This window comes from Triturus cristatus, chromosome 10 (assembly GCF_964204655.1).
Source record: "Triturus cristatus chromosome 10, aTriCri1.1, whole genome shotgun sequence".
NCBI lineage: Eukaryota > Metazoa > Chordata > Amphibia > Caudata > Salamandridae > Triturus > Triturus cristatus.
In genome coordinates, this window is record NC_140593.1 from 555,794,935 (window position 1) to 555,807,144 (window position 12,210).

The following is a 12,210-nucleotide window of genomic DNA, read 5'->3' on the forward strand; positions in this document are numbered from 1 at the left end:
GGTCGACCGATGCTACCTAAAGACGCGCAAGGGTACTGCTATGAAAAGATTTCTCCGGATCTAGTCTGACGCCTGTGGGTAATTCTAAGGTAAGGAATCTACAACTAATGTCTTACATATATCATTAACAAAGGTAAGTAACTTGTTCATTATTTGCCCCAATGTAATAACGTTGTAAGTGAACTAAGACCAGACCGTAACTTGTATGTGGGCTGGATGCTTATTATGCATGGAACAGATTTATAGACTCTTAAAATAAGACCTATTTTTGTACAGCACACACATCATGAACTCATGAGTTTGGAGGTGCTCTTATGTATAATAATGAACAAAACGGTGGCTCATTGAAATTATTTGCCTAGGATCACACAATTTGGTCAAGCAGGAAGCCAAGATTGATGCCAGATTTTCTAGTTTCACACTGCAATTTAGTCAATTTAGTCAAATGTGTAATGTTTTGCTCTCAATTCTTGGAGGATGATTAGAGCATAGGTGAGTCAATATTCACATTTCATTTTTGGCAGTTTTACATTAAAATAACTTTGCCCAAGGACATAAGGGCACTTTACCAAAGACTTGTATAATGTTCCAATTGTTCAGCAGAGAGAATTGTCAGGATACAAAACTGCTTCTCCATATTGCATAGTTGGCACCTGTAGCCAGTAGGACACAACGTCTGCAGTATTTTTAAACATGTATTTAGAAACATACGCCGCCCTGTGGTAGTATACACCCTGTGTACCTAGAGGTAGCTTGCATTCTTGTTATACATGAAGCAACATTATAGTGTATGAAATCAAACATGAGATTTTTGTACAGTGCATGTCCTGAATTCATGTATTTAAAGGCTCTCATATGTGATAATGAAATAAGGTGGCTCACTGAAATATATTTTGATAGGAGCACAGAACGTGTTCAAGCTGGAAAGCTGAGATTGATCCCAGGTTTTCTAGTTTCACATTGTGCAATTCAGCCCCTAGATGGGTATCTCTTACTCCTGTTATACATCATAGGTTAATAAATTTGCCTGTCATTCTTGACACATGAGGTTAGAGTGTGGGTGGCAAGCAGAAGCCATATGAAAGCTCACTTTGTTTTGGGTATCGAGGGTCAAAGATCTCGAGCTGAGCCAGGCATCTGGGTCATACTTGCAGTCGCTCACCCTCCATCTAGATTTTTAGGTCAATGTATGAAATGTGATGTAAAATGCTCCAGTTGACTCCTTTTGTGGGAGTGGAGAACCACCTGATCCCCGAACCCACATGAAGAAATGTAGCTCGTTCTCTTCGCTATCTTGCTCAGTCAATCACTTTCTAAATTCACAAGCCGCCACTTTTGTGTGAATCCTGGATACAAAGTGCACGCCTTTGAAGTATAGCAAAGGAATTGGCAAACTCCCAATGATCTTGCCCCAGACTGATCAGTACAGCTGCATCCTACTTGCAGCAAAACCTTTTTTTTTCCTCGTAAACTATGCATCATGCTTATGAATGTGTCCACGTCATGGGTTAAAGGGCCATCAAGTGTAGAAGAAAAAACGTTATTTGCTCAGTCCTGCATCTCTAACAAAGATTCTGTAATACATGGGGTTCTGTAATCCATGTATAAACACCTTGTCTAATTTCTTTATAATCAGCTATTTGTGACGCACCCAGTCGCAGATTATAGAAAAGTGTCTCAACTCGAGTGAAATAATCTATTGTTGAGTTCTGACATCACCATGCCTGCTGCCAGAGCCAGCAGCAGAGGTGAAAGGCAGGTCAGGTCACGGAGCATAATTGAAGCAGCTGTTAAAAGCAAGGAAAAGGAAGCCTTGCTTTTCTTTCTTTTGCCCTGTTTCAGTGACCAGCAGAGAGAACATGTTTGTTTTTTGTACTCATTAGATAATAATAGAAAGGTTGAAGCTAGAATCCTTGTGCGTGTTTCTAGACATTCAGAGCTTACTGCAGCTTTTATATTTTCACCTGACTTGTATTGAACTGTTTCTAATCTATTTGCAACAAATCTCACTGGTTTTTGATGGGTTTAATTTTGCACTAGAGGTTTGAGTTGTATTCATGTTTGCAAACATGCGCTTTCATTTGAACGATCCATGCACCAAGGTTTTAAGTGGTTTGTAGGAAAGGTGATTGTGTTTATATGGGATAAAGAACACTCTGGGGCACATAAGGATATTTCTAGTGACCTTTGAGTTCCCGAACCTTATAAAGGCACTCTGCCTTTGGGCCGTTCCTCTATACGGTTATGGGATTCCTCTGTGACTTGCAATATCCTTCTAATATACAGCAGGGGGTGCTTTATCCCTTATAGAATGTTTATTTCTCAGTCTGGGGTGAGAGCTGGGTTGACATCGATAGCCCATTTAATATTGTGCTTCTTCAAATACTTTCAGTTTATAAGCAAAATTGTGGCAGCTTATGAAGGTGTGACCATGACTAACTTTCTTTAAATCTGCTAAATGTGTTTGGTCTATGTGTGTTTTTCAGATCACTCCACGTCTACTCTTCCCGAAGAGTCCCCATATCCAGTTCCAAACACAACGGTTCCTTTAACTCATCTGAACAGCACACATTCCAAACCAGATTTTGAAGTGGATAACACTGCTCAAGATGGAGTACTAAACCAGACTGATCTTTCTTTAGCAGATGATGTACGGCCAATTGAAGATTCAAATCTGCAGGCAGAAGAGACGAAGCAAGATTAGCAAACAGTTGGACCGTGTTTGACTACACATGCCACATTTTTTAGAAACAAAACAAATGAGTAACTTGGTGTTTTTTTGTGTGTTTTTTTACTTTTTCCTTGGGAGCTGGTTACAGATTCTTGAAACACTAGTGTTAGTTTTTAGAATTGTCAACCAGATGGTAATGCGCGTATGCCCTTCCAGCCTTTTGGTGGTCCGCTAAGGGAACGCACTGAGGGTTTTTCTGCCAGCTTGTGCAACACGTTTACCATATGAGACGTAAACTACCACCCCAGTTGCACCCTGATTGGTCATTTTTTAAACAGCAGTTTGGTTAGCAGTGCAAGTTGATACGCATAAAATGTGGAGTCATTTTGATTATGCTGGAAAGTAATTTGGAGATTTAACACCTCACTGCTAATAAAAACGCAGCATTATACTACATAAAATAAGGAGTTTATGTGGCTTTATCAACAGTTACACTTTCTACGTTATGTGAAGGCTCTGCTGAGTTGCACTTCAAACTCTGTTTAATGTTAATGTGACTTTTGAACTGAACAGCTCCTATCCACTTCATCTTCCTTTCGAATAATTGCTCGTTATCTTGGTCATTGTTCCTTGTAATTGTGTATATTATGTATGCCTAAAGGTCAAATTACTATCAAAATTTGGATAAAGTAAAAAAAAAAAAGAAGAAAAAATGTAAATTAACAATCTGAAGAGCCGATATGGAGCATTGCTTTGGTTGAATCTTACTGTATTTTTTCAGTTCCAGCTAGGAGTTTAAAAACTTTTTTTGAAGGCTGAAGTTAATTGAAAGCCTCATCTTTGAATTAACAAAGGATTTAAATACATCGACTATTAAATGTGAGGTGAAAATTGTTTGCTATGGGTTCATCTGAATGTTTTTTAATTGTGCAGTTTTTAAAATAACGGTGCACATTTGAGGTACAAGATTATGAAGGTGCACCACGTAGCATTTTATTAACTAGGTTAAAAAAATATTTTCTATAATTACTTGCGTGACTGGTGCGAAAACATTTGTAATTTTAGAGTCACTGGGATGGCTGTGTAAGCTAATTTTATGAAATTGTTTACAAACTGCTTGAGACACTTTAATACTCTGCTCAATAAACATGAGTGAAGTTGACACTAAAACATTTGTGGAGTCATTTGTTAAAGTTTTAAGATTCATTGTTTTGTCAAAGATGCATCAAAATGCAAGGAAATTCCACCACAGGTGTATGTAACAACACCTTGCACAATGATAATCATGTGCAGTGCAACCAGTTAACATTCAAGTGTCTTATCTGGAAATTAGAATTTTCACTCTTGGTTGGTGCTGATGTTCCCTAAACTAGAGCATGCCTTGCCACAGTCATTGCATGGATAACAACAAATAATGCTAGAATGCAATTTCATCCGTTCACGTGTTGGCCTTCATTCAGTTTCCTGACCTGGTTGTTTTAAGTAGGGTGTTGCAGAAGGCTGGGTTTTCCTAGGAAAGAAAACATCTTGGAGTGGAAAGAGGTTTGTGATATTTGGATTTACGAGACTGCCTTACGCTATAGGCAAGAGTTAGTTTACGGGGGTGTAGCGTGGTCCATAAGCCAGGAATGCAAGCTTCAGATTTCCCAACACGTTGGCGGATCTTGTTAAAATGTGGTGAGAAGGACACGAGGGGGGCCTAAGGGTCAGTGGAAAGGGAGAGGAGTGCAGATTGTTTGAGGTACTTCAAACACAATCGTTTTCAACTAATCAAGTTTTAAGGCGGAGATGAGTGTGTTGTCGGTGAGGGCATGACAAAATCCAGAGTGAATCCAGCTTACACATCACCATACCAGACTGAAACCACCTTGACCCAACTATATGCTACCAAATACATTTTTTGGAGGGATATATCGGGGGCACCTCCCCCTCTAAGGCAGAGGAGTGTCTCCCCACGGAGCAATTAAAAACGGAAACATAAAATAATTTAGTTATTTTATTTAAGCGTACTGGCTCAATTGATTTGTGGGGCGGGCTGGGTTGTTTAGAGCCTAGGGGAGAAGTGGTAGGCACTTAAGTGCGGATGACATTTTGGCCGACCGTCTCTGGCCAGCCAAAATGTCATGCCCACTTTGTGTGTTCTCCAGCCAGGCTGCATTACAAAAAGTCTGACTTGAAATGTAGCTGGAATTCAGAAATGAAAAATGGGCAGTCTTAACTTTGAACCACTACTAAAGAAGGACATTGACTTGATTGCAGGACGCAATCTCTTGTACATTGAGAGAGATTTGGCATTGCTGCAGTCCTCATTGGCAAATGCCCTGTGGTAGCAGTATGAGGTTCTTGGTTCTCCTTCCAGTCTGTGGTCCTTGCAACATCTGAATTCAAAAATGTACAAAATCCTCTTGGTGGAATGTTTTAGGTTGCAAAACCATGAACCAGCTGTAGTCCCGACTAACTTCTCCCTAGCTTGAAGGTACCACAAAGGAGATAGCTGCGGAGTCTACAATTCCAAATCTTTAAGCCACAGGCACCCCCTCAAAGTAGCTCTCGGAGGTGAAGCCAAGGCTAGTATCTCATTTGGAGAGTCTGTGCATATTAAAGGAGGCAGCACTGCTTTTTTCAAGACCTGTAGTGTGACAGCCAGCCAAATCAATGGCAGGGACTTATGAAAAAAACTCAAACATACTGAGCCTGCCTATGATTCCACCACATGAACATCTGGCTCCCCTCTCCATCTAGCTATGTTACATGGATATGGCCATATTTAGGCCCTGTTCGATCAGTGGCATTGTGTGAACAATGAACCATGAAATATGAATGCCAGCAATAGCGTGAGCAGTAACTATTGCTGACCCACTGAAGTGTGGCACTACAGGAGCCATTGTCAAAATGCTTTAGTTGGCTGCATATTCAGCCCAAGAGCCGAGGAGAAAGTTATGGATCATGAGGTGAAACGAGTAAAAACGTCCTGTCCATTCGTCTGTCTGTGTGCACGCATATGTGTCTGTTTGACACTGTGTCCCTGCATGCTGGGGGGTCCGGATTCTCAAAAGTAGACTTAGAGCATACCAAAAACAATACCTTACATACCACTATCAGTTAACAGCAAATTTCCAACTGCAGAGGCCCCACAGGCGGGACTGAACACTTTGCGCTTAGAAAGGACCGGTGATAAAGTTACTATTACATTTTAGTTTGTGAATACTAAAAGAAATAAACTGATTCAAAAGTGTAAGTCACCTTTGTGAATCAGCCCAAAGAAGTTTGCTCCCTGGAAGCTATGACTGTTGCCAAGGGCCATCAGAATTATATGCTACTCCCCATCATAAGGGGTTCATCTGTCGCAGTTTTCTGTTCATGGAATAACGGTGCCAGTGGCAAACTAATGTAATCCGTAAATATGTGAGGCATTCTTGGTCTAGTTGTGGCATACTGGAAACCATCATTGACCTATTAAGATCATGATTGGCATACTTTCAGCCACTCATGCCATGACTGATATATCATGGGCATCCTTGCCATTATGGTGTCCAATCTTGACACAATGGTGGACATTATTGGCATATTACAGGCACCCTTGATGTTATGGTGAAAAATCATGGCCTATGACTATAATACCCGTTCATTTGAGGCAGAATCTGTCCATGTGAGACATTTGGACATGTGAGCACTTGATGAAGGTTACAAGCTGTTTGGGTACAGTTTCTTAAAACGGAAAACTGATATTTTCATGGCAAAAATAGTTTTTTTTACAAAAGGTTTCCTTTGGTTTTTTGCCCAAGATGAAAAGTGGTATTTAATAGAAAAAATGTGTATTTTCAGAAACCAAAATGCACATGAAGACAAAAGGTTGCAATGCCAAAACACACTTAAAATTGATAGTCGGAAGATTACTCAAGCTGAGTTAGGGAAACTTATAGTTGTGATAATGTCGTTTGTGTCTGAGGGTGCATGATGCTTTGACTTGGTGGAGGTCATTTAGTGTTAAGTAGCCGACCTTTATCTAGCCACTGTCCCTCGTGTCAAAAGTAAGAGCGGGGGGGCTGCTTGCTTTGTGCAACCTTTTTGTCTTAATCTGCATTTCGGTTTCATACAAACTGATCAATAAACTGTCACCAGTCACAGTTAAAACTAGTATGATTTAATAGATCAGACATTTAATGTCTATGGGCAACTGCCGAGAGCGCAGTGCATAGAGAATTGATTAGTTGTCGTAGGTCCAGTTTAGATAAAAATCTGGTAGGTCTTTGCTCTAAAACCTAATTACCATGTTCAAAAGCTGGTAACTGTAATAAGGATTAAACCAGATTTGCCATAAAAGAATAACTGGATTGAGAAATGGGCAGCGTAGATGGATGCTGGATGCATTTAGGGTATGGATGCATGCAGACGGACTTGCATTCGGCACAGCAGTAATGAGAAGCATGCAATAGACTAGTAGTCATACTAAAAGATTAGTGGACTAAATCAATCCCTCTCCCCTGGATAATTGAACTAATCACTTGATTCGGTATTCCAAAATATGTAACTAGTTTTTAACTACCACTATATCACTATTCAGAATTTCAAATTATTAGCTTCACATGGGAGAAAAAACACATTGGACTCAGTAGCAGCTTTTTGGCGATGTGTGTTCGCCAGATACTACAGTGGACTGCTAACAAATTTCAGTGACGGGCCCACCAGTCTTCAATTTGTAAGAATACTTAGAGCAAAGGCCAGATATTGATGGCGTTCCTTAATACAAATGTCTGGACATGAAGACAATCCACATGTCATCCACCCGCAAAACTTGCCACATGTTGACCCTTGTCCACTCTCTGCATGTGCAAAAGATTAGTACAGATCAAATACCTGCAACAAAAACATGCAACTATCCTATGGAGTCTCAGGGGTGCAGGGTCAGAAGTTAAACACCACAGCCATCTACATTTTCTAGGTCAACTCTATGGTGGTAAGAAGATATTTGATGTATGCACTGCATTTTGAAATTTTACCAGAAATTCAGGAGCTGTAGGAGAAAGAGGGAGGAAAATGCCTTCAAAAGCCATGGATACGTGTTTTGGAAAGAACAGTCTTTATTTTCAGTGGGCATGCAACTTCATGGGGGGAAACAGGACAAATCCACAGCCTAGGAGTAAAAGCAGGTCAGCCATTTGATCCTGCTCACAGCTGTACTTGCTTTATTGGATGTGTAATTGGTACAAAACACATTTGTTGGAAAAGGGGCTGCTTCATTCTCCAGTATTGAATCTTTCATAGATTCACATGCTTGTATCTTCCCCGTCATGGTGGGAGTCTCACGGTAACAGAATGACCATAGCAGTACTAGAAAAAACTGCATAGAAAAATCCCATAGGGAATCACATTTGGTAACCAAACCTCATCATTATTTGGTCCAAAACTCAGCCAATCAGCTGCTAGCCCTGACATCACACTCCCCAGCAGAGCCATCATACCTCAGATTTCCAACCGCCTTCGTGTGAGGAGTCTCCCTGAGCCTTGCTCAGTTTTGTTCCTGAGTGAACTTTTGACCTTTTCAACTGAAAGTTCTTTCTTTTGGATTTGAGGTACTGTTTTTTATATTTTACCCTACTATGGCTGAAAGCTCTAAAGAGTCTTCAGGCCCTGCAGATCCTGTGGGAAAACCTAGACTGTATTCTGAAGATCCCCACAAGGACTGCAGTCTTTAGGCACATGTTTAGGATGAAGACCGTACAAGCAAACACTGCAGAACCTTTTCGGCAAAAACTCAGACAGGGAGGCACGTTTACTGTTGTGGCTTCAAAAAAAGGTCACTTCATAATCTGACTCTGAAGAGGAAGTTAATACTCAGTCTTCTAAAAAGAGGAAATCTTCTGTTGAAAAAGTAGAACTTAAAAAGCAGAAAACCAAAGAAAAAGAGGCTTCTTCGTCTTCTCTTCCTCACACCCCTCTGAAAAAATCCTCAGTCAAGAGGGGTGTCTTCAGCTCCGTCTACGAAGACTGGGGCGTCGCCGGCACTGATTTTCATGAAAACGGCGACAGCTCCGTCAACAACTACTCTGTCGACGGCTACAATCTCGACGATAGCTGCGTCGACGACTAAAACATCGTCGTTGAAGAAAGGTTAGTTGACGACCCCGTCGACGGGAAGACCGGTGACGACCTCGTCAACGACCACCTCATCGACAATACGTATTTCCTCGTCGACGAGAACTCTGACGGGAGCTCCGTCGACGACGTCTTTTAAATCTCCAAAAGCAAAGATAACAATATCCATTGAAGTCTATTCCACTGTCGACGGGCTCGTCGACGAAGAAATCTTCAGATTTTACAGGCTGGACAAAAATTTCTCCGGTTCCTCCATCAAATCTGCTAGAATTGCAGTCAGAGGATGAAGAGTCATCAGGAGTGGCATATAGTCCTTCCCAACTTCAGGTAAAGAGTCAAGAAACGGACGATGAAGAATATCAGGAGGTATTCTCATTCCAAGATCGTCCAGTGTATGAGTCAAAAAGATATGAGTCTTTTCAGCAATCATATGATTGAGGATGAGGAAGAAGCACAGCCTGATGTGAGAGAAGAATCTATCTCGATGCCAATTTCTCTAGTGACTGACTTGCGTCTCCTGATCAACGACTATTACCGACGTTTTCCTGAAGCTAACGCCCAAGCCTTGAAGTCTTCATCTGGTCCTACTCAAATTCAACTAACTCAACCTCCTCCCTTTTTTTCAGCACAAAAGGTTCAATCTCCTCCAATTGTTACAATCAGGGATGATTTAGAGGAGAGTGATGCAGAGCAACCAGAAGAAGGGAAACTTCTTCAGGACAATCCAGCTGGGATACCTACAACACCGTCTCCATCACCATCGCCGGCAAACTCTCCTCCACAAGATATTGGAGGGTTCCATGACCTTATCGAAAAAGCCTGAAGAAGATTTGAACTCCCACTTCCGGTACAAGAAGCTGAGTTTTCTCTACAATTTTAAAGAGGAATCAAGAAAATCCATTAGATGGATTCCAATTATTGATCACATTTGGGACGAGGGATTGAAAATAATGAAGAATCCAGCTTCGGTTGCTGCCTCGGTACCCAGAATAGAGAAAAAATATCGAGCCCCAGAATCATCTCCAAGTTGTTTAATTGGACATCCGCGGCCAGAGTCTGTAGTGATGCAAGCCGCTCAAAGACCATCGAAAAACCCAGTTTCCACTTCTGCAGCCCCTCCTGATAAAGAAGGAAGACGAATGGATGGTGCGGGAAAGCGTTTTGCTGTAATGGCAGCAGCCTCCATTAAAGCTGCAAATGCTTTAGCTCTTATCAGTAGATATAATAGGCAGATGTGGTCAGATATAGCACCTTTGTTTGCCCATCTACCAGAGGATAAGAAGGAAGAAGCGGCCGCCATTTTACAAGATGGGGCTAGGGCGGCATCTGAATCCATAGATATTGCAATGGATATGTCTTCTGTAGCATTCAGGCAAATGGCTGGTGCAGTGACCCTCCGAAGGCAAGGATCGCTTAAAGCCACTTCTTTTAGACCGGAAGTCCAAGCAAAAATAGTTGACATGCCGTTCGGAGAAAATCTCTTTGGAAAACATATAGATGATGCCCTCCAAAGTATCAAAACTGACAGACACTGCGCGAGCGTTGGGATCTCTTCAGCAGGGCAGGTTCCAGTCCTTTCGGAAGAGAGGACAATATAATCAAAGATCTTCGTACCAGTCCAACAAATACCAGCCATACAGTCAGCAGGGGTATCATCAATTTACAAGTAACCAACAATTTCGATTCTCTAACATCCCGTATCAGCAGCAGTCCAGAGGGTAGTCTTCTGCGAGAGGTAAATCGCAACAATCTAATAGACTACAGTGATTCTGTCAAAGCGCCCGTCACATGCTCAGACGTCAAGGATCACTACTTTTCTCTTTTATCAGGCTTGGCTGTCGATAACAGACAGATGGGTACTGGACGTGATACAACAAGGCCATACCCTGGAATTCATACAGAAGCCTCCAAATCATCCTCCTATTCACAGGAAGCAAGAACACCTATCAGCCCTCAAGGCGGAAATTATATCCCTTTTACAAAAAGAAACAATAGAGGTTCCGCGTCTTCAACGAGGGAAAGGCTTTTATTCGCATTTCTTTTTAATAAAGAAAAAAGACACATCAAAATGGAGGCAGGTAATGGACCTGAGAGGTTTGAACAAATTAATCAAAATATCTTTTTGAATGTTGTCCCTGCAAGAAATACTCCTACTTCTCTGCAAGGTAGATTACATGGCATCCCTGGACCTTTTAGATGCTTATTTTCACATCCCGATTCATTTAAATCACAAAGTTTCTACAATTCATGGTGGCGGGGCGCCATTACCAGTTCAAAGTCTTGCCATTCGGTCTGAAGTCTGCGCCAAGAGTCTTTACGAAATGTATGGCGCCAGTAGCAGCACACCTGAGATTTCAAGGTCACCAAATTTTCCCATATCTAGACGATTGGCTCATAAAGGGTACTTCGTTCCAGGAAACCCAGCGCTCTCTGCAATGTTGCATGGATCTCTTCAGTCGTCTGGGTCTAAGGATCAATCTAGAAAAGTCGCACCTCATGCCATCTCAGTCCCTTCAATTTCTGGGAGCCATGCTTCACACAAACGAAGCAAAAGCTTATCCTTCAGAAGAGCGTACTCAAAAAATCATAAGCCTGGCGTCGCATCTACAAATAAAGTGCGTTTCAGTGAGAATCTACAAATCCTTGTTGGGGATGATGTCTTCTTGTATCCCCTTCCTTCCCAATTGCAGACTACACATGAGGCCTCTTCAAGAGCTCCTAGACAAACAATGGATTCAATCTCAAGGGTCCTTCGAAGATCAGATTGTTATCACTCCTCAGATCCAAAAGGCCCTGTCATGGTGGAAAATCAGGGAACATTTGACAGAAGGTCTACTTTTCGAACCTCAGCATTGTGAGAAGTTGGCCTGATATATGATGTCACTAGTTCTAGTGTACACCCTGTATCAGTCCAATCAACCCTTATGGTGATTGGTTGTAAAGTCAACCTTATAGACCAGCTATCCTAGTGGTAGCATGGACAAGAGCAGTCTTAGGCTAAACTCTGTATGGCATGTGAAGCCAGCTGTTCTACCATTACAATCCCTTGAATACCAAATGAAAGGACACCACACCAGATATATAGAAAAGTAGAATGTATTTATTCTAGCATATACCCTCAGACCTCTGAACTCGTAAAGAGTGCTAAGTACAAACAATTTCTTAAGCAGCATACATTAAGTTACACAGGAAAATACAGTTAGGCCCAGGGGCCACGCAAACCATATACTAAGAAAGTGGTATAAGTACCACGTCACGAACAGGGAGTAGGCCTAGGGCCTAGGGAATCGCTGGGGCTACACTACCTTACCAATAGTTAGGAAGTGGGAGGCCCACAGGAAGCGTGTGCAGTGTGGGATCAGTGGAGGAGTGTGGCTCAATGCTTAGAGCGGCAGACCCTGAAGCAGAGTTCTGGCCAGGGACCAGGGTTCGATTCCCACCTC

At 41.8% G+C, this 12,210-nt stretch overlaps 1 protein-coding gene across 2 annotated transcripts in view; it reads left to right on the forward strand.

Annotated features, from left to right (window-relative positions):
• Positions 1–3,828, forward strand: part of LOC146789716 (tetratricopeptide repeat protein 21B-like) — a 514,157-nt gene extending 510,329 nt beyond the window's left edge. For both annotated transcript variants that reach the window (XR_014970145.1, XM_085632051.1), the window contains exon 22: positions 2,487–3,828. The gene's annotated coding sequence lies outside the window, so the exon portion shown is untranslated. The remainder of the gene's footprint in view (positions 1–2,486) is intronic.
• The last annotated feature ends 8,382 nt before the right edge of the window (positions 3,829–12,210 follow it).